The 23,334-nt window shown below is 47.7% G+C and overlaps 1 long non-coding RNA gene across 1 annotated transcript; it reads right to left on the bottom strand.

Moving 5' to 3' along the window:
* Window positions 1–252: 252 nt before the first annotated feature.
* On the bottom strand, window positions 253–23,138 carry LOC148107266 (uncharacterized). The gene is made up of 3 exons (XR_015722787.1): window positions 20,527–23,138; window positions 4,746–6,831; window positions 253–740 (listed from the first exon to the last, which is right to left on the bottom strand). It is a non-coding gene; the product is annotated as an uncharacterized LOC148107266 (long non-coding RNA).
* Window positions 23,139–23,334: the final 196 nt, after the last annotated feature.

Below are 23,334 nucleotides of genomic sequence, written 5' to 3'. Positions count from 1 at the left end.
CTGCGGGGCTCCGCCCCCAGCCTGCGGGGCTCCGCCCCCAGCCTGCGGGGCTTCCATAGTCGCCCCTGCTGCTTCCTGTGCCAGGGGCACTGCCTCCAGAAACAGCGGTGCCCCGGGAGCTTCCAGCAGGGGCGCTGCAGCGGGCACCTCTGGCAGGCACGCTGCATCTTGTGGTCGCCCCTGCTGCCTCCAGCGAGAAGGGCGCCTCCTCCACTGCGGCGGGCGCCGGTCCCAGGAAGGATGCTGATGCACGAGCCGCCTCCAGTAAAAGCAAAGCCTCCTGCAGCTCCTGCAAGGGAGCCGCCTCCATTGTTGTCTCAGTGGTCGCTGTAGGCCTCCAGCCCAGTGGGCACTGCCGCTGGTGCCTGCAGCAGGGGCGCTGCATCCGTGGACGACCCTGCTGTCTCCAGTGGGGGGGGGGTGGGACTCGGACCCACCTCCAGCAGGGGGGCACTCCCTGCATGTCCCTGCTCCCTGCACTACTGCGGAGGCCGACCCCAGCCTGCAGGTGCTGCCTCTTGCATGTGGGCTCCGCCTCCAGCAAGTCGCCGCCACCACTTTTAACTCTCATTTTAAGTTGCAAACAGTCTCAACTCAGCAGACAATGAACAGTATGAAAATGCTTTTTTTTCTTTCCTAACCAAGCTGTGGTTAAATATGTGAAGAGATTGTTGATTTTCTTTTTCCATGCTTATTTCCCCTTCACTACAAAATGCCATTTTCACATTCCTGGTAAAAGCCTGGAGAGGGACCGAAGGTAGGGATACAAGAAAGTTCTTTATTGACTGCTATTTTTCATTCTGATTTGTGATCTCAGGGCCTGACCAAAATGTAAATCTGTCTCCCCTAAGGTCTTCAGAGAACTTAACAATACCGTTGGTCTTTTCACTGTTACTCCCCTAGAACAGGATGTATGCGGTTTTTATATCTATTTGTTGGTGATTGTCCCTCAGGATCAGATGATCACCAGTCAAGCTCGACCTAAGTGATTCCCACGTAGTGCCTTCCTCTCCCCCGGAGGTTGTCTTTGGACCGTAGGAACCTCTAAGGCAAACTTTACCTTACATTCCGCGGAAGTTCAGTTACTTCACAACAAAGTCTTGTGCCCCTCCCCCCTTCTATCTGTGTATCTTTCCTGCTGCCTGAGGAAACAGGCTCTTGCCTTCAGGCTCCTCAGCCATATGTCAGATGCGAGTATGCCCCCCAAAATCCAAAGGATATATATTCAGCTCTTCTATTGATCCCGCGGAAACCCAACCTCTTATCTTGGAGACAAGAGCATCCTACCCATTCCCCTTGCTTTTGTTGGAAGGTTGGATAGGCAAGTATTAATGAACATAAAGAGGATTCAGACAATCCTCTTTACAAATTCTATTTCCCCTTAGTTTCAGGGTGAAGGATCCCCCTCCTCTGGGCTCTCTGACGATCTTACGTCCTACGTGTGTTAGTTTAACAAGTATTGCATGGACTTTCATTCCCCCCATCCCTGGAGATAAACCAGACCATCAATGATTTCATTTAATTTCAAATCCCCGTATCGACTTTCAATAAAGTTCTACAATTCTGACACCAGTTGCAATGTGTTTCTTCCACGTGACAAGCAAGTCTTTGACACCACCCACATGTCCTTTTCTGACACGACCTATCTGGAGATAGTGTCAGCTTGCACAGCTCAGTCCCACCACACTGGACCCCCAGCACCCTTCAGATGCCCATCACAAGTCCAGTTTGCCACCTGTGCTTGACTAGCCACAGATGGAAGGTTCCAACCACTGCCTCCTTAGGCTCAATTAATTTGTTACAGTGGCTCACAAAATTCAGACAAACATTTCACTTACAAACCTACCGGTTTATTATAAAAGGATACAACTCAGGAAGAGTAAGAGAGAAGATCTGCGTAGGGCCAAGTACGGGGAAAGGGGTATGGATCGAGTTTCCATGCCCCGTTCCAGAGCGCCACTCTCCCAGCACCTCCAATGTTCACCAACCCAGAAGCTCTCAGAACCCGTCCTTCAGGGTATTTGTGGAGGCTTCATCACATGGGCATGATTTTATGATTTCATGACAATCATTGTTCTCCAGCCCCTCTCCCCTCCCAGGAGGTGGAGGGCGGGCCTGAAAGTTCCCACCCAATAATCAAGTGGTTGGTTCCACTGGCAGGCAACCAGCCCCCTCCTCAGTCCCAAAGTCTCTCATTAACACAGCAAACAAAAGATACCCCATCACCCTCCACACTTAGGAATTCCAAGGGCTTTAAGGAGCTTTGCTGCAGAAACGGGGTAAGATCACATCTATGTTATAAATCACAACACCGCAAGTTCATAACTCAGTGCTGGACAGTAATACAGCATGGATATTTAAATGATAGGTTCATTTTTATGTTGATAACCGAAAAGGAGCTTCTCAAAGAGCAAATGTTTAGAATTCATCAAATGAAATGACTTTCTGAAAACCAAAATCTTTTACTAAAGTTTTTTTCCATTTACAGAACAGTTTCTGCAGCTCTGAACCTAATTCTTACCAAAAAGGGGATTAATAAATGTTGGGATCTGGGGGGAAAAGTGACCTCCTAATGTTAGAGCTCAGGGATAGCACTGGAAGGAAGATGAGTCAATGCTCAGATGTATTCCTTGGCCTAGACTTCAGGAAGGCAGAATATACAAGGAGAAAAGAAAACAGACAGGTAGAAGAGTCTCTCAGAGCCTGCATTTCCAAACGGGAAGGCCCTTTCCTACATGGATTCCTTGGTTTCATCAACAAGTATTTATCAAGTGTCCAACTAATCACCAGCGAGGATATTTATAAACAATTACACGATGGAGTCCCTCTTTTCGGACGTTCCTAGTCTAGTGGGGAAGACAGACATTCCAAGAGCCCTTTGGAGAAAATGGGGAGGCTCTATTAACCAGCAGAGCTTCTTTTTCCCTCGGGAATTCTGGGCCCTTGGCTGAAATCCTCACCTGGATCCTCTGTGTGGTTGGCCCATCCGCACTTAATACTGCTCCTCCATCCCTAGCCTCAATCCCACTTCCCTCTTGTACATTCCTCACAGCACCTGCTATTACATGAAAGCGTGTGCTTCTGTCTAAAGCTTACAGTAGAAGCCATGAGAAAGGGATCTTGTTTATTTTGTTCAAGGCCGCTTGCCCTGAGACTAGAAGAACGCCTGGCAAATTCATATATTCGTTCACCGTATGTTTAAAGCATCTACTAGTGCCAGGCACTGACCCGGGCAGAGATCGGGAAGCGGAAATTCCCTCTCCTCGTGGAGCTTCCATTCAAGTACCATAAAGACAATGACTATGATGGAGCGCTTTCTTTGGAGAAACTCCACAACACTGAATCCTAACAGCAACTCTGAGACAGGTAGGATTATAATCCTTGCATTACAGGCAAGGAAACCTGGACCCAAGAGGTCAAGTGACTTGCCTAAGGAGAAGGGGCAGGGTTAAGATGCGCACCCAGGGAGTCTGGCCCTAGAGCTCAGTGTCTTACTAATCTGCTAGAACGCCTCTTGCTTACATACCCACAGTATGTGTGCAATAAGTATTGTTGGAAAATGGCTGGAAGCCTACGGAGAACCAAAGGAAGACAAGGACATCATTATGGAGGTACAGGGTAGATGATGTGGGCTGAGGGGGAGGTTAAGGAGCTTCATAGAGAAAGGGACATGGCCGATTCTTGAAGGCCTGGAGTGCAAAGGGTGGGAATACAGGGAGGGTGTGAATGCAAACAACAGACACAGCAACACTTAGTGTGACTGGACCATAAGGGGGTTGGAGAGAGGGCACCAAATTCATATAGTGATGGTAAAGAGCCTCGTACGCCCTGTTAGATGGTTTGAACTTGGTCCCGAAAGTACTCAACACAGAGACCTGAGGTGGCTGAAATGGAATCGCCGAGAAGCTCAGATTTAAAAGACCACGGACAAACCAGGAGCAAAAGGTGTTAAGCCAGAACCAGAATAAAGGAGCGCCATATTCTCTTCCAACTGTGTGATTTCTTTACAGATCTCAGCACCTCTGTAACTGTGGATTAAACGAAGTTCTCAAATCCCCTCTTCCACTTACGCATGACCTCAGGGACCTCAATAAGATCTAACGGCACTGAATTCATGATGACGTTCCAAGGTTTGAGATGATTACCTCATTAAGCTTTTGGACACGTTTTCGAGAAGATGGCTTTTCTTCTTATCACAGAGACAGAAAACAAGCAGATCAAGGTCCTTCCCCAGATGGTAGGTAAGTGGTGATCTCACAAAAGAAGGGGAGGATTGGGAGTGTCTCCAGGGCTCCAAGGAAAGCACTTAGGGAGGTGAGACTGCAACTTGTATGGAAACTTTCTTCATCAGCAAGACCGGATCTGTCTGTGCTAGGACCAGGGCCTTGGCTATAGAACACCCAGCACCGTGCTGACAGCTGCTACATGCTCACTAAATGGGGGGGTACCTCGATTTATGCGGTAAACCTGCACTAACGCACGATTCTGCCAACAGAAGCAACCTCTGGTTCAGAGTTTTTGTGTGGGGCGAGGACTTGCAGAACTTTCTACATCTGTCCTACTAAGGTCTTTTCCCCAAAGAACCAACTGTGTATTTTCTTTTTAAGGACCTGTCTCCAATGTCACAGCCAAGAAGAAGGTATCTTTTCCCCTCAGATGTAAAGACAGAAACCACCAAAAGAGGACATCCAAATAAAGGCCTGAACCTCAACCCTGGCGGGAGGTTCAGAACCAAGACAACTTACCACTGTGATGCAAAACCACCGGGGAGATGACAGGGTGGACCATTCTTGTGCCTATCTCACTGGAACCGGCGGCGAAGACGCAGAGGTCAGACGCGTTGCATCCTACCCGCCAGGCCAAGGAATGTGAGCCAAGAAGAACCGTCTGTAAAACAAGTACAGCTTTGAGTTCAGGTCTTAGGGATTGCACTCTGGGAGACACAGAGTCACCCCCAAACGGAAAGTGTGCTCCACACTGCCAGCAGGGAGTGCAGGCTCAAAGAGGTCAAAATCACAGGGTCGCACAAGCTGGGAAAGAGTTAGGATTGCTGCGAGCAGACCTTAAACTAATGCATGGTTGGCGGTTTGGCTACCAGGTGTTCCATGATGTCTATTTCAGACCAAAGCAGGAGGATGGGGTCCTGGAGGTGGCCCAGAGGTCAGTGATCATTTGCAACTACTGACAAAAGTCCAACGTTCATGCTGCTCCCAGAACCTAAACAGAAGATGTGCATCAACCCTATTTCAACTACATTTTGCAGGACTATCTTAGCAATGCTTACTCCTCCTGGAATCTTCTTTCACATTGGAAGTGTGTTCTCATTCATCAACCCCTGGATCTTCCATTATATGGAACTGAAACAGGAGATGTGCATAAACCCTACCTCCTCCATGTCTTTTCAACTCTATGGGAGTGACTCTCTCAGTCTTTCTTCCTTCTTTCACAACTCTATTTTTAATAGCATCTTAGCAGTATTTCATTCTTAAAGAGAAATCGGTGAGGTTCAACAGGCAAATTGCATTAACACTTGTTGAAAGTAAGCCCTGATCTTTGCCATCTCTAAAGTCTCTATTTGGCTGAAATCGGCCTGGGGTCTTTTCTTGTGAAGATTTGCCTCTCACAGACACCTGAAGTCAAAACACTCATCACCACAAAATGCAAATTTAAACTTCGGAGGAGATTTAAAGGGGTTTAAATCCTAACCAGCATTTATGATACTGACCCAAGGTGCAAGCACTCGAACCACCAGCTTCTAGGGGATTCCAAGATTACTTTGGGTGGCGTTCCGATAGGATTTGCCCAATCAGAAAACACTGTCAGTGTCAAAAGTGATGTCTCCAACCTAACTTGCAAGATAAATGGTTTCATAGCTGAAGGGGACCCATTTTGAGGCACAGAAATATCAGGCGTGTTTGCAGTGTGTGCTAATCCAGATGGGTGATGCCTTTCAGTTACACGGATCTGTGATTGTTTCTTAGATGAAAGAAGGCCGCAGCGATCATCGCACACTTGCTGGCTTAGCATCTACTCTTTCTTTTTTTTTCATTTATTTTTATTACGATGATATATGAGTCACCATACAGTACATCATTAGCTTCTGATGTAGTGTCCCATGATTCACTGATTGTGTATAACACCCAGTGCTCCACACAACACGTGCCCTCCTGAATACCCTTCACCCGGCTAGCCCATCCCCCCACCCCCTTCCTCTCTAAAACCCTCAGTTTGTTTCCCTGGGTCCAGAGTCTCTCATGGTTCCTCTCTCCCTCTGTTATCCGTCCCCCTTCCTCTTTCCCTTCCTTCTCCTAATCATCTCCCTGCTACTCCTTGTGTTCCACAAATAAGGGAAACCATGTAATTGTCTTTCTCTGCTTGACTGACTTCACATAGCATCTATTCTAACTAAGCTCAGCAAGAACAGTAATGGACCGTATACATTTGTAAACCTTGCTTTGCCAGAACTTTTCGTAAGGAATCTTCTAGATTGAACTGGCAATCGTGTCTTGAGGCCAGAGGCCAAGCCAAATACTCACCACAGACTTGCCTGCAGTACCTGTAGATTCGGGTCAATTCTTCTTTTTGAGATCCCCAAACTATCCTGAGGTTCCGATACCTGCCGGGAAGTAACCCTCTTTACTCATCTGGCAAGGCTCCTGAGAACTCTGTAAGCAAGGTTATCAGGCCAATATGTCCAAGGGGCTCCATCAAGTCAACCTGATATCCTTCAACTTGTCTGGTCATATCAGGGTCTATATGCATGTCTCTCTCTCTCCAACAGGACACTTCATTCAACGCCTTGGTAAAATAACTAAAGTTTCCAGGAGTGACCTGTTGCAAGGAAAACAGACTTGTGTTGAACTTTGGCAAATAATCAAACTTACCTTGAAAGAAGGAATACTCACTGAGAGCTGCTGAATTCTGGAGGATTCGGGTAGGGAGAAAAGTGAAATGTTTCCACTTGTTCACAAAAACATATTTTATCCGATCTCCCTATATCATGCATATTTTAACATAAAGTTTCCTTAAATCTGGAAGAACACATATTAAAGAACCAGCAATGTTTCAAACAAGAGTCACAAAACTATCATCATCGTCCTCAACTCTTTCTGCCCCATAGTATTAATTCTTGTTCTGTTTGAATGCAACAAAACCGGCTCCATTAGTTCTGGAAATTCTTACCCAGTTGAGTTTTAGGATTTTAAAGAGCACAACTTATAGTTGTCAAAAATTCCTTTCATGAATCTCCTTGAGGATGAAACACATTCGACAAGGGCATAAATGACACAAGAATCACAAATGTACATGGTTCAAGATCTGATGAGAGCTCATTACAACGCACTTGACAAGGAAATCCCGTTACTTCTGTGACACAGAACATTTCCATAATTAGCACAGCGAGTGAGGACCTTATACTGAGACATATTAAAGCTTGAGGAATTCACATAATTCCTACAACAATTATAACATTTACCCATACAACAGAACCCATGGTTTCCCAATCATTTATTTCACAATGCTTCCCAAGTGACTTAACATACCAAAGAAGCCTAAGTAGTAAAATGAAAAGAACAGAAAAGCAAAGTCTCCACTTACAATTTAAATCCCAGGCAATTTGTTTAAAAATTCAGAATGGTTTAAAGCATAGGCCTAAATAGATATATGGATCATGACAAAACTCACTACTTAAACTGAACCAAGGAGGCCAAAAGACATTTTAGGGAAGATTGTGCAGTCTTTAGCAAAACTTAGCTTCTTTCAAACTGAGACATTTCAGTCCTCTTAAGTCATCAAAAACCTGATAAAGACAAAACATAGAAACTTTGCTTTTCTGCAAAGGTAAAGAAAACACATAATAATAATAGTAATAACATCTTTGTTTACAACTCCCTCTTTTTAATCTTTCATCTTTTTTTTTTTTTTTTACGATATGGTAGTCACCATACCGTACATCATTCACTTTTGATGTACTGTCCCATGATTCATTGTTTGCATATAACAACCAGTGCTCCATGCAATACCTGCCCTTCTTAACACCCTTCACCGGTCTAACCCATTTCCCCACCGCCCTCCCCTCTACAACCCTCCTTTGCTTCCCTGGGTCCATGGTCTTTCACTTATTTGTGGAACATAAGGAATAGCAGGGAGATCCTTAGGAGAAGGAAGGGAAAAATGAAGGGGGGGGGGCACCAGAGGGGGAGATGAACCATGAGAGACTATGGACTCCGGGATACAACTCTTTCACATCAAGAGCAGACCAACAATCCAGGAAAATTTTGTCCTTTTAACAGAGAGAAAAAAAGCAGAATTTCAGACTTATACCATCGTACCTATAAAATCCATTCATTTCGATCTTAGTCCTGACCATAAATAAAAGTTTTTTCCGAAGTTGCGCTTCACAAACTTCCTACACCTTTCTTTTTCATTCAGATTTTGTCCTGAGACTTTTCTCTCTGAATAAACAGTCTTTATTTAGTACAAAATAACAAAATTGCCTTTTTTCTTTCCTGAACAAAAATGTATTCTCATTCCTTATAGTGCCCTTATAAAAATACAGCTTAACCTTTCTTGCATACACAGTTGCTTCACCTATCATTTCCAGCAATCTCAATGTACACTTAGCAGAATTTTAACTTTTACAAACCTTTGCCTCCACTGAAAACTAAGCAGTAACCAATCCCGAACTGTTCTACCAGAATTCTTTAGATTGGCATTGTATTATTAAAATAACATATTAAAGGGGAACAATGAAGCAAAGAGAGAGTCCAGAAGGACAAAGATCAGAAAGGAACGGAGCCAATATACAGAAACAGGGACTTTACAAGCAATACAATGGCAGTAAATTCACAGCTCTCAGTAGTTACTCTGAATGTAAAAAGGCGCAATGGCCCAATCCAAAGACAGGAGCCTATCAGATTAGATGAAAGGCAAGACCCATCAACATGCCTTCTTTTTTTTTTAAATAATGATATTTTTTATTATATTATGTTAGTCACCATACAGTACACCCCTAGCTTTTGATGTAATGTTCCAGGATTCATTACTTGCCTCTAACACCCAGTGCACCATGCAATACAGGCTCCTCCTGTGGACTGGGCTGTGGTTTGCCAAGCCCTGATCTCCATCAGAGACCTCACCGGCCCCACCTTGCAGGTGTTCCCAGGCCTGCTCGCTCACTGCAAGACCCAGTGACCTGCCTGGGATGTTCCTGGAAACCTCTGCCCCTTAAATTCTCAGATTGTGATCGTAGCGTAAACCAAATCGGACAATGTGCTGTGCTCCGGATTTCAAAATGTTTTCTCAGAAGAGCCATTTTTATCATTCTCTGTCCCCATCAACCCCATATTTTGTAAGATCTTATCCACTTAGATTCAGAGTCACTCAAAGGCAACAGCAAATTCACAAACCACATTTAGTGGTGCTTGTTCTGGGCATCATGAGAGACAGTCATCAGCAGAGACTACTCAGGAGGCCAGGACAAGTACACATGATGGGGGGTTGGGAGGGAGAAGACGAACAGGGCAGGGGGAGAACGGGCTTCGGTCCCTGTGTTTTCATGTCACAGGTTAGATACGCAAATATTTCCAAAACCTCATTACTAATTTAAAACAAAAACAAAGACAAAAAATGTAGGACGCTTTCCAGCACTACGGAACTCTAAACAGATGATGGGACTGACCCAAGGTACAATTTCTTAGCTAAAAGGGCCTAGGTTGTTCCAGAACAAAATGTTGACCACAGTTCTCTTTCAGGGTGAGGGCTCTGAACCAGCGTAGTGGATTTTGATTTGGACGGTGGTACATTTACCTAAAAGCCTACGAGCAGGAAGCGGTTGGCAGTGAAGTCTTGGCGTGGTTGGTGTGCGGCAGTCTGGACTTCTTTGTCTAAGCAGGTGCCGGGGCCCTCCACCTCTGGTTTTTCTGTGGACGTCTGGGTGGACAGGCCCCCACTGGAGGGACCAGTTCTGGCTTGAGGTGTCCTGAGCTGATTGTGCTGGGGACAACAGGAGTCTGCAGACGGCTTCCCCACCCACTTCTCACTTACACCTCAAAACAGCTTAGTGTGGTATTATAAAAAATTAACAAATTGGAGAGCAGCAGCAATCCTCCCAAGACGACACGGCTAGGTCACAGCCCACCCGCTTCAATTCACGTCGGTGACCAGCGCCCAGGATGCCCGGAGAGGATAGGCACTGGGGAGGGGGGCAGTCAGCCTGGATGCCCTGGCATCATTTTCCTCTTCTGTTTGAGAAGATACACTGTGTGCGTGGTGACAAATTCAGACCGTGCCAAGGCTGGAGGTAACCAATGTTACCGAGTTCTTGTCCATCGTTCCAGAGGTGGTCTTTACACATCCTGAGTGTGTGTGTGTGTATGCGTGCATTTACACACATGTGTGCACACACTGGACAGGGCACCCTTCTTTTTCCTCCTAAGGGCATAACTTGAGGCTTGCTCTGTGCCTACTGATGTTACTTCAGCTCACACGTTCAAACAGCTGTGTAGGTTCCAGCGTGTGGACACGGCAGATTTCATTTCCTGTCTCGGGGGGACTGGGGACATCCGTGCTACAGGTGGCACTGGGCCAGAAGGGCCTTGTGTCCAGGCCCACGCGGGAGCCGCGTGGCCCTACTGAGGTGGATGATGAACCTCTCTAGCAGACATGTCCATGGAGGCCTTCTGAGGGGCTTGTTTGGGTCTCTGTCTGGCTTCTGTCACACCTCATCTCTGGAGCAGCCAGTCCCTAATCTTTTGGCCCTGAACGTTCTTGGAAAAAATGTTCCCTAAGACAGAGGGAGCACAGGACTCCCAGCTGTAGGCTCTGGGCTTCGCCCAGCGGAATGTGATTTTGTTCTTGGGCTCTCCTTAGGGACCCCAATGGGCCCCCCAAGTCATCAGGGTGATTATGACGTCCGCTGGATGTCTCAAAAATATGCATTTTTTACCTGGCTCCCATTCAACTCCATAACGTAGTGCTTTGCTCAATGACTGTAGAGTATGGTCTCATCTGAGGAGAAGCAGGACATTTTAAGACCGCAGAGCCCAAAATTAACAGCCTGGAATTTTGGCCCATGCTCTCTGTTGACTGACTTAAGCCATTACACGGAAAGACACTTTGGCAAATCCTGAACTACTTGTACAAGAGAAGCCACAGACATGACCAGACCATTTAACAAGAGGCATCTGGCCAACCGAACATTTTAGGAAATGGTCTCTACCATTAGTAGGATTGCAAACCCTTCCACACAACCCAAACACAGTGACTGAGAACAGTTCCACCTCGACACAGAACCAAACCCTTAAAACCCACTACGAACATCACAGAAGCTGGCAACCACTGCATCAAATTACGGTTTTCTGGGTTAACACGCTGAGGCCTTGTCACCAACCTCCAAACCTCTTCTCGCTTTGCCTTTTCATGGTGCTGTGGGGCTTGGTGCCTGAGGTAAGAACCAGGGTGAACAGAGCCTGGGCAGAATCACCTCAGATGCTCAGGAGGTGGAGGCCAAGGGGTCAAGGGTCAGCTCAGGCCCTCTGGCTTCTCTCTCCTACAGGCAGACGTCCCGTAAGGTGCACTGGCGGGGCTGACAGGGGACGCCCCGGCCTGCTGGTCGGGGTCAGAGCTGCGGCTGTGAGCGGGAGGGCCAACAAGCTGGAAGGTGAGTGGGCAGGAAGGCTCTGGCTCTGAGTGCTCATGGGCATGAGTCAACACCAAATACTCTGGCAGGGTGCACGTAGCAATGCTGACCTCCAGAGCTGGGCCCCCAACAGGCTGTGGCCATTTAGAATCAGTTTATGATTTTCAATGAGTTTTTTCCTTTTTTTTTTTTTTCCCCCCAAAATACCTCAATTTACAAAAAGCACACATTGGGCTTCCATCCATAGCTGACAGCAAATAAGCGACTGCCTTGGTTGGAGAATCTTTTCTGGAACGACCCACCGTTTGTCTTATCCATAAGCCCTGTGCCACCATCTTTCTGCTGAGCCCAGGCAGCAGTGTGGGTGCTACTCCCCGGCCTGAGGGCTCTAACCCGGGCTGGGCTCCTGAAGCCTCTGCAGCCCCACAAGCTGGACCCTTTTGGGATGCCACACTGCCATCCCTCAGAGCTCAGTCCCTAGAGCGGGGAGGGTCACCCCCCTGCCCTCAGGTGCAAGAAGCAGGGTTCTCCGCCGCATGGAGGTTTAGGGTCTCAGGCTAACCTATGCCAATGGAACTCATGCACAGAACCACCGGAGCTTGCCCCGTTCGCAGGAACAGTTTGGGAAACTGACAAAAAACAGGCGATCTCTCAGAAGGCAAGCAGAGATGCTTCCAGCTTGCCCGTCTGCAGCTGGAGACTCACGCTGCCAGGAGGCAGCAGCCACACCACCCCCGGGGCCTAGGCTGGGCACTTGTGGCCTGGCAAGCTGCCATGTAGCGTGTGGCCTTGAGGAGAGATGATGCCGCAGAGGCGGTGAGGGCGCAGGTGTGCAGGGAAAGGCAGCCAATGCGTGAACGACCCCTCTGCATAATCTTGGCCAGGGGACGCAGCTCTGCTCAGAGGCGCTTTTGCAAGGGTTGCGCCAGAGGCTCAAGCCCCCAAGAGGGGCTCGGGTCCCCATTATCCTGTGGATGGGGTACCAGTGAAGGAGAAGAGGACCCAGAGCCCCAGGTTCCTTCAGTGGAATCCTAACTGGTAGAGACGTAGGGCCCCACCGTTCCTGTGCCCACTGATGTTCACTCTGGGCCTTCTGAGGCTGGGCGCTGTAGGACTCAGGGTGCAGGAATCCCCCAGTGTGTTGTGTTCCTCTCCTGCCCCTTCCCTGACCCCAGTGCTGTCCTCAAGGAGTAAGGAACTGCATTCAGGACTCCGAGGCTGGGACTCTCACCCATGCTGCTTTTCCAGCCTGGGGCAGTTCACCTGGCTGGTGAGCCGAGTCTCATTGCCAGGCAGCGGGCATGAACATGGCGCTCTGCGCGGTGACCACATTGTGCAGGTGTGGCCTTGCCTCCCTATGTGCCACTACCTTGTACCTGTACCGGGCTTGCCCGCCCACGGCCTGCTGCTTCCACAAGTTGTAGTAAGTAGGGTGAGGAGTAGTGGCGCCTGGAGCTTAGCAGCCTCGACGACAAGCACCTCCATGGGCACACTAGCCGGGCTCTCACCAGTGATGTCGTACGCCATCCGGATGAGCTCATAGTGCCGCTATTTCTTCACACCTACAGGTGGAAGGAAACAGGGGTCAGCTGGCCCAGGACCACCTCCCTCTCTTGGAACCACACCGAGGGGCTGCGGGGCAGGCCGTGGGTGTCACCAGAGGGTCGCTGGAACGTTCTCCTCCTCCTTCCCTGACCCCAACGTAACAGCCACCCTGCGCTGCAGTGCACCCCTCCCACTCTCCGCTCACGGGAAAGGTGGCAGCAGGCCACCTATAAGGCCACCTTAACTAACACTTCAATAAAAATCTGAAAAGAAATAACAAAGAAAAACCTTACGGACAATACATTTACAGCAACGTCTCTTTACTGAAAAAACCCACGTAATAAGCAGACTGCCCAGTTCAGACCCACGTTGGCCAAGCGTCCACTGCAATACTGGAAATCCTAGCCAGAGCAATTACACAAGAAAACTAAATCAATAAAAGGCATCCAAACTGGAAACCAAGAAGTGAAGGTCACTCTTTTCAGATGACATGATATTATATGTAGAAAACCCTAAACACAACCACAAAAACAACTATTGAACAAATTCAGTAAAGTGGCAGGGTACAAAATGCATAAAAATCTGTGCTCCCTCGTTTCAAACTCTATTACAAAGCTCTACTGATTGCTGGCATATTGGCATCAAAGCAGACACACAGATCAACAGAACAGAAGACAGAGCCCAGAAGGAAACCCACACTTCTACGGTCCGGTACTTTATGACCAAGGAGCCAAGAATATGCAAGGGGGAAAGGACAGTCCCTTTACTGAGCGGTGCTGGAAAAACCGAACAGACCCATGCAAAAGAATGAATCCGTACCACTATCTTACACTCGACACAAACATTAACTCAAAATGAATTCAAGACCTGAAACCTTACAACTCTTAGCAGGAAACATAGGGACAAAGCTGCCCTACGTACTACTCAGGCGTGAATTTTTTTTTTTGGATCATGTTCCAAAAGCCAAGGCAGTAAAAGCAAAAGTAAATAAGCGAAGCTACAAGAAACTAAAAAGCTCCTGCCCAACCATGAAAATCACCAACTAAATAAAGAGGCAACCTACCGCCTGGGAGAAAAGACTTGCTACTCATAAATCTCATAAAAGGTGACTTTCCAATATATAGAATGAATTCCTACAACTCAATCACAACAACAACAAAAAACAAAGTGGAAGGATTTTCCAAACGGACATTATGCAGAGAAGACACAGAGACGTCAACAGTTCCGTGAAAAGATGCTCCACATCAATAATCATCAGGGAAATGCAAATCGAAACAACACTGAGGTATCGCCTCACACTGCTTAGAAGGTTCGGTATCAAAAAGACAGAAATAACAAACGTTAGCTAAGATGTGAAGGAAAGGGATCCCTGGTGCACTGTTGGTGGGTACAGAAGTAGGTGCACACGCTGTGGAAAACCGTATGCAGCCTCCGCCAACAAAAGAAAAATTAAAAAGAGAACTATCCTACAATCCAGTAACTTCTCTTCTTAGCTTTCAACGGAACAAAATGAAAACACCTATTTGAAAACATATTTATACCTGCATCTTCATTGCAGCATTAACCATATGTAACTAATTTAACATATAAAGCATCATATTCAAGTATACAATATATAAAACATCTATAAAATAAATTATAATACAAAACTGTATATACATAACTTAGAGGACCCAAGAGAGAAGAATAACCTACAAGACCATGTCCGTGGAGAAACAGAACCAGAAAGAGCCCCTTCCAACCCAACCCATCTCCCCACCACCCAAGCAACAGCCTTTCCTGCTGTGGCCACCGCTGAACATACCGCCCACGCCCTCTCCCATCTCTGCCTGGGACCATACGGCTGCTGCCCTCGCCACCCATGACAACTCACAATCCTCGCCCTCACCGCCGCCTGGGACTCAGAGCCCTAACCAACCATGCCATCCTCTTCCCCGCCAGGGAACCCACGACTCCACGGCCCTTGACGTCACTGCACACCTACAATGCAGGTGCCGCTGCCACCAGGGCCCCTGACCTCACTGACGCGCAACCACCGTCGCCACGGAAATCAACACCCGCGCCACAGCACGACCACGGAACTCCCCGCCGCTGCCCTCACCACCCTCACCGCCCCTTGCGTCGCAGCCCATGCCACTTGGGAACTCACCGTCGCCCTCGTTGCCGCTGCCTCCACAGCCGCCGCAGCCACCTCCAGCGCCGAGGCCGAATCTGTGGATGCCGCCTCCAGCGATGCCTCTAGCGACGCCACCTTCAATGCCGGAGGCGGCGCACCACTGACGTCAAAGGGAGGCGCCGCCGCCAGCGCCGCCGAGGCTGGGGCTGCCTCCAACACCGAGACCTCTTCAGTCGACGCCCCTCCAATAAAGCAGCCTCTGCTGCCTCCAGGGACGCCGCCGCTCTCGCTGACTCCCTCGAAGCCCAAGACACCTCCAATGCTGCCGCCGATGACACGATCAACGCTGCCGAAGACTCCACCGCTGCCAACACGTCCGCACTGGAGTCCGCGCAGCACCGAAGTGAGAAGCGACCAGCGTGCGGGGCTCCGCCCCCAGCCTGCGGGGCTCCGCCCCCAGCCTGCGGGGCTCCGCCCCCAGCCTGCGGGGCTCCGCCCCCAGCCTGCGGGGCTCCGCCCCCAGCCTGCGGGGCTTCCATAGTCGCCCCTGCTGCTTCCTGTGCCAGGGGCACTGCCTCCAGAAACAGCGGTGCCCCGGGAGCTTCCAGCAGGGGCGCTGCAGCGGGCACCTCTGGCAGGCACGCTGCATCTTGTGGTCGCCCCTGCTGCCTCCAGCGAGAAGGGCGCCTCCTCCACTGCGGCGGGCGCCGGTCCCAGGAAGGATGCTGATGCACGAGCCGCCTCCAGTAAAAGCAAAGCCTCCTGCAGCTCCTGCAAGGGAGCCGCCTCCATTGTTGTCTCAGTGGTCGCTGTAGGCCTCCAGCCCAGTGGGCACTGCCGCTGGTGCCTGCAGCAGGGGCGCTGCATCCGTGGACGACCCTGCTGTCTCCAGTGGGGGGGGGTGGGACTCGGACCCACCTCCAGCAGGGGGGCACTCCCTGCATGTCCCTGCTCCCTGCACTACTGCGGAGGCCGACCCCAGCCTGCAGGTGCTGCCTCTTGCATGTGGGCTCCGCCTCCAGCAAGTCGCCGCCACCACTTTTAACTCTCATTTTAAGTTGCAAACAGTCTCAACTCAGCAGACAATGAACAGTATGAAAATGCTTTTTTTTCTTTCCTAACCAAGCTGTGGTTAAATATGTGAAGAGATTGTTGATTTTCTTTTTCCATGCTTATTTCCCCTTCACTACAAAATGCCATTTTCACATTCCTGGTAAAAGCCTGGAGAGGGACCGGAGGTAGGGATACAAGAAAGTTCTTTATTGACTGCTATTTTTCATTCTGATTTGTGATCTCAGGGCCTGACCAAAATGTAAATCTGTCTCCCCTAAGGTCTTCAGAGAACTTAACAATACCGTTGGTCTTTTCACTGTTACTCCCCTAGAACAGGATGTATGCGGTTTTTATATCTATTTGTTGGTGATTGTCCCTCAGGATCAGATGATCACCAGTCAAGCTCGACCTAAGTGATTCCCACGTAGTGCCTTCCTCTCCCCCGGAGGTTGTCTTTGGACCGTAGGAACCTCTAAGGCAAACTTTACCTTACATTCCGCGGAAGTTCAGTTACTTCACAACAAAGTCTTGTGCCCCTCCCCCCTTCTATCTGTGTATCTTTCCTGCTGCCTGAGGAAACAGGCTCTTGCCTTCAGGCTCCTCAGCCATATGTCAGATGCGAGTATGCCCCCCAAAATCCAAAGGATATATATTCAGCTCTTCTATTGATCCCGCGGAAACCCAACCTCTTATCTTGGAGACAAGAGCATCCTACCCATTCCCCTTGCTTTTGTTGGAAGGTTGGATAGGCAAGTATTAATGAACATAAAGAGGATTCAGACAATCCTCTTTACAAATTCTATTTCCCCTTAGTTTCAGGGTGAAGGATCCCCCTCCTCTGGGCTCTCTGACGATCTTACGTCCTACGTGTGTTAGTTTAACAAGTATTGCATGGACTTTCATTCCCCCCATCCCTGGAGATAAACCAGACCATCAATGATTTCATTTAATTTCAAATCCCCGTATCGACTTTCAATAAAGTTCTACAATTCTGACACCAGTTGCAATGTGTTTCTTCCACGTGACAAGCAAGTCTTTGACACCACCCGCATGTCCTTTTCTGACACGACCTATCTGGAGATAGTGTCAGCTTGCACAGCTCAGTCCCACCACACTGGACCCCCAGCACCCTTCAGATGCCCATCACAAGTCCAGTTTGCCACCTGTGCTTGACTAGCCACAGATGGAAGGTTCCAACCACTGCCTCCTTAGGCTCAATTAATTTGTTACAGTGGCTCACAAAATTCAGACAAACATTTCACTTACAAACCTACCGGTTTATTATAAAAGGATATAACTCAGGAAGAGTAAGAGAGAAGATCTGCGTAGGGCCAAGTACGGGGAAAGGGGTATGGATCGAGTTTCCATGCCCCGTTCCAGAGCGCCACTCTCCCAGCACCTCCAATGTTCACCAACCCAGAAGCTCTCAGAACCCGTCCTTCAGGGTATTTGTGGAGGCTTCATCACATGGGCATGATTTTATGATTTCATGACAATCATTGTTCTCCAGCCCCTCTCCCCTCCCAGGAGGTGGAGGGCGGGCCTGAAAGTTCCCACCCAATAATCAAGTGGTTGGTTCCACTGGCAGGCAACCAGCCCCCTCCTCAGTCCCAAAGTCTCTCATTAACACAGCAAACAAAAGATACCCCATCACCCTCCACACTTAGGAATTCCAAGGGCTTTAAGGAGCTTTGCTGCAGAAACGGGGTAAGATCACATCTATGTTATAAATCACAACACCGCAAGTTCATAACTCAGTGCTGGACAGTAATACAGCATGGATATTTAAATGATAGGTTCATTTTTATGTTGATAACCGAAAAGGAGCTTCTCAAAGAGCAAATGTTTAGAATTCATCAAATGAAATGACTTTCTGAAAACCAAAATCTTTTACTAAAGTTTTTTTTCCATTTACAGAACAGTTTCTGCAGCTCTGAACCTAATTCTTACCAAAAAGGGGATTAATAAATGTTGGGATCTGGGGGGAAAAGTGACCTCCTAATGTTAGAGCTCAGGGATAGCACTGGAAGGAAGATGAGTCAATGCTCAGATGTATTCCTTGGCCTAGACTTCAGGAAGGCAGAATATACAAGGAGAAAAGAAAACAGACAGGTAGAAGAGTCTCTCAGAGCCTGCATTTCCAAACGGGAAGGCCCTTTCCTACATGGATTCCTTGGTTTCATCAACAAGTATTTATCAAGTGTCCAACTAATCACCAGCGAGGATATTTATAAACAATTACACGATGGAGTCCCTCTTTTCGGACGTTCCTAGTCTAGTGGGGAAGACAGACATTCCAAGAGCCCTTTGGAGAAAATGGGGAGGCTCTATTAACCAGCAGAGCTTCTTTTTCCCTCGGGAATTCTGGGCCCTTGGCTGAAATCCTCACCTGGATCCTCTGTGTGGTTGGCCCATCCGCACTTAATACTGCTCCTCCATCCCTAGCCTCAATCCCACTTCCCTCTTGTACATTCCTCACAGCACCTGCTATTACATGAAAGCGTGTGCTTCTGTCTAAAGCTTACAGTAGAAGCCATGAGAAAGGGATCTTGTTTATTTTGTTCAAGGCCGCTTGCCCTGAGACTAGAAGAACGCCTGGCAAATTCATATATTCGTTCACCGTATGTTTAAAGCATCTACTAGTGCCAGGCACTGACCCGGGCAGAGATCGGGAAGCGGAAATTCCCTCTCCTCGTGGAGCTTCCATTCAAGTACCATAAAGACAATGACTATGATGGAGCGCTTTCTTTGGAGAAACTCCACAACACTGAATCCTAACAGCAACTCTGAGACAGGTAGGATTATAATCCTTGCATTACAGGCAAGGAAACCTGGACCCAAGAGGTCAAGTGACTTGCCTAAGGAGAAGGGGCAGGGTTAAGATGCGCACCCAGGGAGTCTGGCCCTAGAGCTCAGTGTCTTACTAATCTGCTAGAACGCCTCTTGCTTACATACCCACAGTATGTGTGCAATAAGTATTGTTGGAAAATGGCTGGAAGCCTACGGAGAACCAAAGGAAGACAAGGACATCATTATGGAGGTACAGGGTAGATGATGTGGGCTGAGGGGGAGGTTAAGGAGCTTCATAGAGAAAGGGACATGGCCGATTCTTGAAGGCCTGGAGTGCAAAGGGTGGGAATACAGGGAGGGTGTGAATGCAAACAACAGACACAGCAACACTTAGTGTGACTGGACCATAAGGGGGTTGGAGAGAGGGCACCAAATTCATATAGTGATGGTAAAGAGCCTCGTACGCCCTGTTAGATGGTTTGAACTTGGTCCCGAAAGTACTCAACACAGAGACCTGAGGTGGCTGAAATGGAATCGCCGAGAAGCTCAGATTTAAAAGACCACGGACAAACCAGGAGCAAAAGGTGTTAAGCCAGAACCAGAATAAAGGAGCGCCATATTCTCTTCCAACTGTGTGATTTCTTTACAGATCTCAGCACCTCTGTAACTGTGGATTAAACGAAGTTCTCAAATCCCCTCTTCCACTTACGCATGACCTCAGGGACCTCAATAAGATCTAACGGCACTGAATTCATGATGACGTTCCAAGGTTTGAGATGATTACCTCATTAAGCTTTTGGACACGTTTTCGAGAAGATGGCTTTTCTTCTTATCACAGAGACAGAAAACAAGCAGATCAAGATCCTTCCCCAGATGGTAGGTAAGTGGTGATCTCACAAAAGAAGGGGAGGATTGGGAGTGTCTCCAGGGCTCCAAGGAAAGCACTTAGGGAGGTGAGACTGCAACTTGTATGGAAACTTTCTTCATCAGCAAGACCGGATCTGTCTGTGCTAGGACCAGGGCCTTGGCTATAGAACACCCAGCACCGTGCTGACAGCTGCTACATGCTCACTAAATGGGGGGGTACCTCGATTTATGCGGTAAACCTGCACTAACGCACGATTCTGCCAACAGAAGCAACCTCTGGTTCAGAGTTTTTGTGTGGGGCGAGGACTTGCAGAACTTTCTACATCTGTCCTACTAAGGTCTTTTCCCCAAAGAACCAACTGTGTATTTTCTTTTTAAGGACCTGTCTCCAATGTCACAGCCAAGAAGAAGGTATCTTTTCCCCTCAGATGTAAAGACAGAAACCACCAAAAGAGGACATCCAAATAAAGGCCTGAACCTCAACCCTGGCGGGAGGTTCAGAACCAAGACAACTTACCACTGTGATGCAAAACCACCGGGGAGATGACAGGGTGGACCATTCTTGTGCCTATCTCACTGGAACCGGCGGCGAAGACGCAGAGGTCAGACGCGTTGCATCCTACCCGCCAGGCCAAGGAATGTGAGCCAAGAAGAACCGTCTGTAAAACAAGTACAGCTTTGAGTTCAGGTCTTAGGGATTGCACTCTGGGAGACACAGAGTCACCCCCAAACGGAAAGTGTGCTCCACACTGCCAGCAGGGAGTGCAGGCTCAAAGAGGTCAAAATCACAGGGTCGCACAAGCTGGGAAAGAGTTAGGATTGCTGCGAGCAGACCTTAAACTAATGCATGGTTGGCGGTTTGGCTACCAGGTGTTCCATGATGTCTATTTCAGACCAAAGCAGGAGGATGGGGTCCTGGAGGTGGCCCAGAGGTCAGTGATCATTTGCAACTACTGACAAAAGTCCAACGTTCATGCTGCTCCCAGAACCTAAACAGAAGATGTGCATCAACCCTATTTCAACTACATTTTGCAGGACTATCTTAGCAATGCTTACTCCTCCTGGAATCTTCTTTCACATTGGAAGTGTGTTCTCATTCATCAACCCCTGGATCTTCCATTATATGGAACTGAAACAGGAGATGTGCATAAACCCTACCTCCTCCATGTCTTTTCAACTCTATGGGAGTGACTCTCTCAGTCTTTCTTCCTTCTTTCACAACTCTATTTTTAATAGCATCTTAGCAGTATTTCATTCTTAAAGAGAAATCGGTGAGGTTCAACAGGCAAATTGCATTAACACTTGTTGAAAGTAAGCCCTGATCTTTGCCATCTCTAAAGTCTCTATTTGGCTGAAATCGGCCTGGGGTCTTTTCTTGTGAAGATTTGCCTCTCACAGACACCTGAAGTCAAAACACTCATCACCACAAAATGCAAATTTAAACTTCGGAGGAGATTTAAAGGGGTTTAAATCCTAACCAGCATTTATGATACTGACCCAAGGTGCAAGCACTCGAACCACCAGCTTCTAGGGGATTCCAAGATTACTTTGGGTGGCGTTCCGATAGGATTTGCCCAATCAGAAAACACTGTCAGTGTCAAAAGTGATGTCTCCAACCTAACTTGCAAGATAAATGGTTTCATAGCTGAAGGGGACCCATTTTGAGGCACAGAAATATCAGGCGTGTTTGCAGTGTGTGCTAATCCAGATGGGTGATGCCTTTCAGTTACACGGATCTGTGATTGTTTCTTAGATGAAAGAAGGCCGCAGCGATCATCGCACACTTGCTGGCTTAGCATCTACTCTTTCTTTTTTTTTCATTTATTTTTATTACGATGATATATGAGTCACCATACAGTACATCATTAGCTTCTGATGTAGTGTCCCATGATTCACTGATTGTGTATAACACCCAGTGCTCCACACAACACGTGCCCTCCTGAATACCCTTCACCCGGCTAGCCCATCCCCCCACCCCCTTCCTCTCTAAAACCCTCAGTTTGTTTCCCTGGGTCCAGAGTCTCTCATGGTTCCTCTCTCCCTCTGTTATCCGTCCCCCTTCCTCTTTCCCTTCCTTCTCCTAATCATCTCCCTGCTACTCCTTGTGTTCCACAAATAAGGGAAACCATGTAATTGTCTTTCTCTGCTTGACTGACTTCACATAGCATCTATTCTAACTAAGCTCAGCAAGAACAGTAATGGACCGTATACATTTGTAAACCTTGCTTTGCCAGAACTTTTCGTAAGGAATCTTCTAGATTGAACTGGCAATCGTGTCTTGAGGCCAGAGGCCAAGCCAAATACTCACCACAGACTTGCCTGCAGTACCTGTAGATTCGGGTCAATTCTTCTTTTTGAGATCCCCAAACTATCCTGAGGTTCCGATACCTGCCGGGAAGTAACCCTCTTTACTCATCTGGCAAGGCTCCTGAGAACTCTGTAAGCAAGGTTATCAGGCCAATATGTCCAAGGGGCTCCATCAAGTCAACCTGATATCCTTCAACTTGTCTGGTCATATCAGGGTCTATATGCATGTCTCTCTCTCTCCAACAGGACACTTCATTCAACGCCTTGGTAAAATAACTAAAGTTTCCAGGAGTGACCTGTTGCAAGGAAAACAGACTTGTGTTGAACTTTGGCAAATAATCAAACTTACCTTGAAAGAAGGAATACTCACTGAGAGCTGCTGAATTCTGGAGGATTCGGGTAGGGAGAAAAGTGAAATGTTTCCACTTGTTCACAAAAACATATTTTATCCGATCTCCCTATATCATGCATATTTTAACATAAAGTTTCCTTAAATCTGGAAGAACACATATTAAAGAACCAGCAATGTTTCAAACAAGAGTCACAAAACTATCATCATCGTCCTCAACTCTTTCTGCCCCATAGTATTAATTCTTGTTCTGTTTGAATGCAACAAAACCGGCTCCATTAGTTCTGGAAATTCTTACCCAGTTGAGTTTTAGGATTTTAAAGAGCACAACTTATAGTTGTCAAAAATTCCTTTCATGAATCTCCTTGAGGATGAAACACATTCGACAAGGGCATAAATGACACAAGAATCACAAATGTACATGGTTCAAGATCTGATGAGAGCTCATTACAACGCTCTTGACAAGGAAATCCCGTTACTTCTGTGACACAGAACATTTCCATAATTAGCATATCGAGTGAGGACCTTATACTGAGACATATTAAAGCTTGAGGAATTCACATAATTCCTACAGCAATTATAACATTTACCCATACAACAGAACCCATGGTTTCCCAATCATTTATTTCACAATGCTTCCCAAGTGACTTAACATACCAAAGAAGCCTA

Source organism: Ursus americanus, chromosome 33 (genome assembly GCF_024610735.1).
Source record: "Ursus americanus isolate L20-20 chromosome 33, mUrsAme1.1.p, whole genome shotgun sequence".
In the NCBI taxonomy this organism is placed as follows: domain Eukaryota; kingdom Metazoa; phylum Chordata; class Mammalia; order Carnivora; family Ursidae; genus Ursus; species Ursus americanus.
The sequence above is the reverse complement of the archived record's forward strand: the minus strand, read 5'-3'. Positions and strand labels throughout refer to the sequence as shown.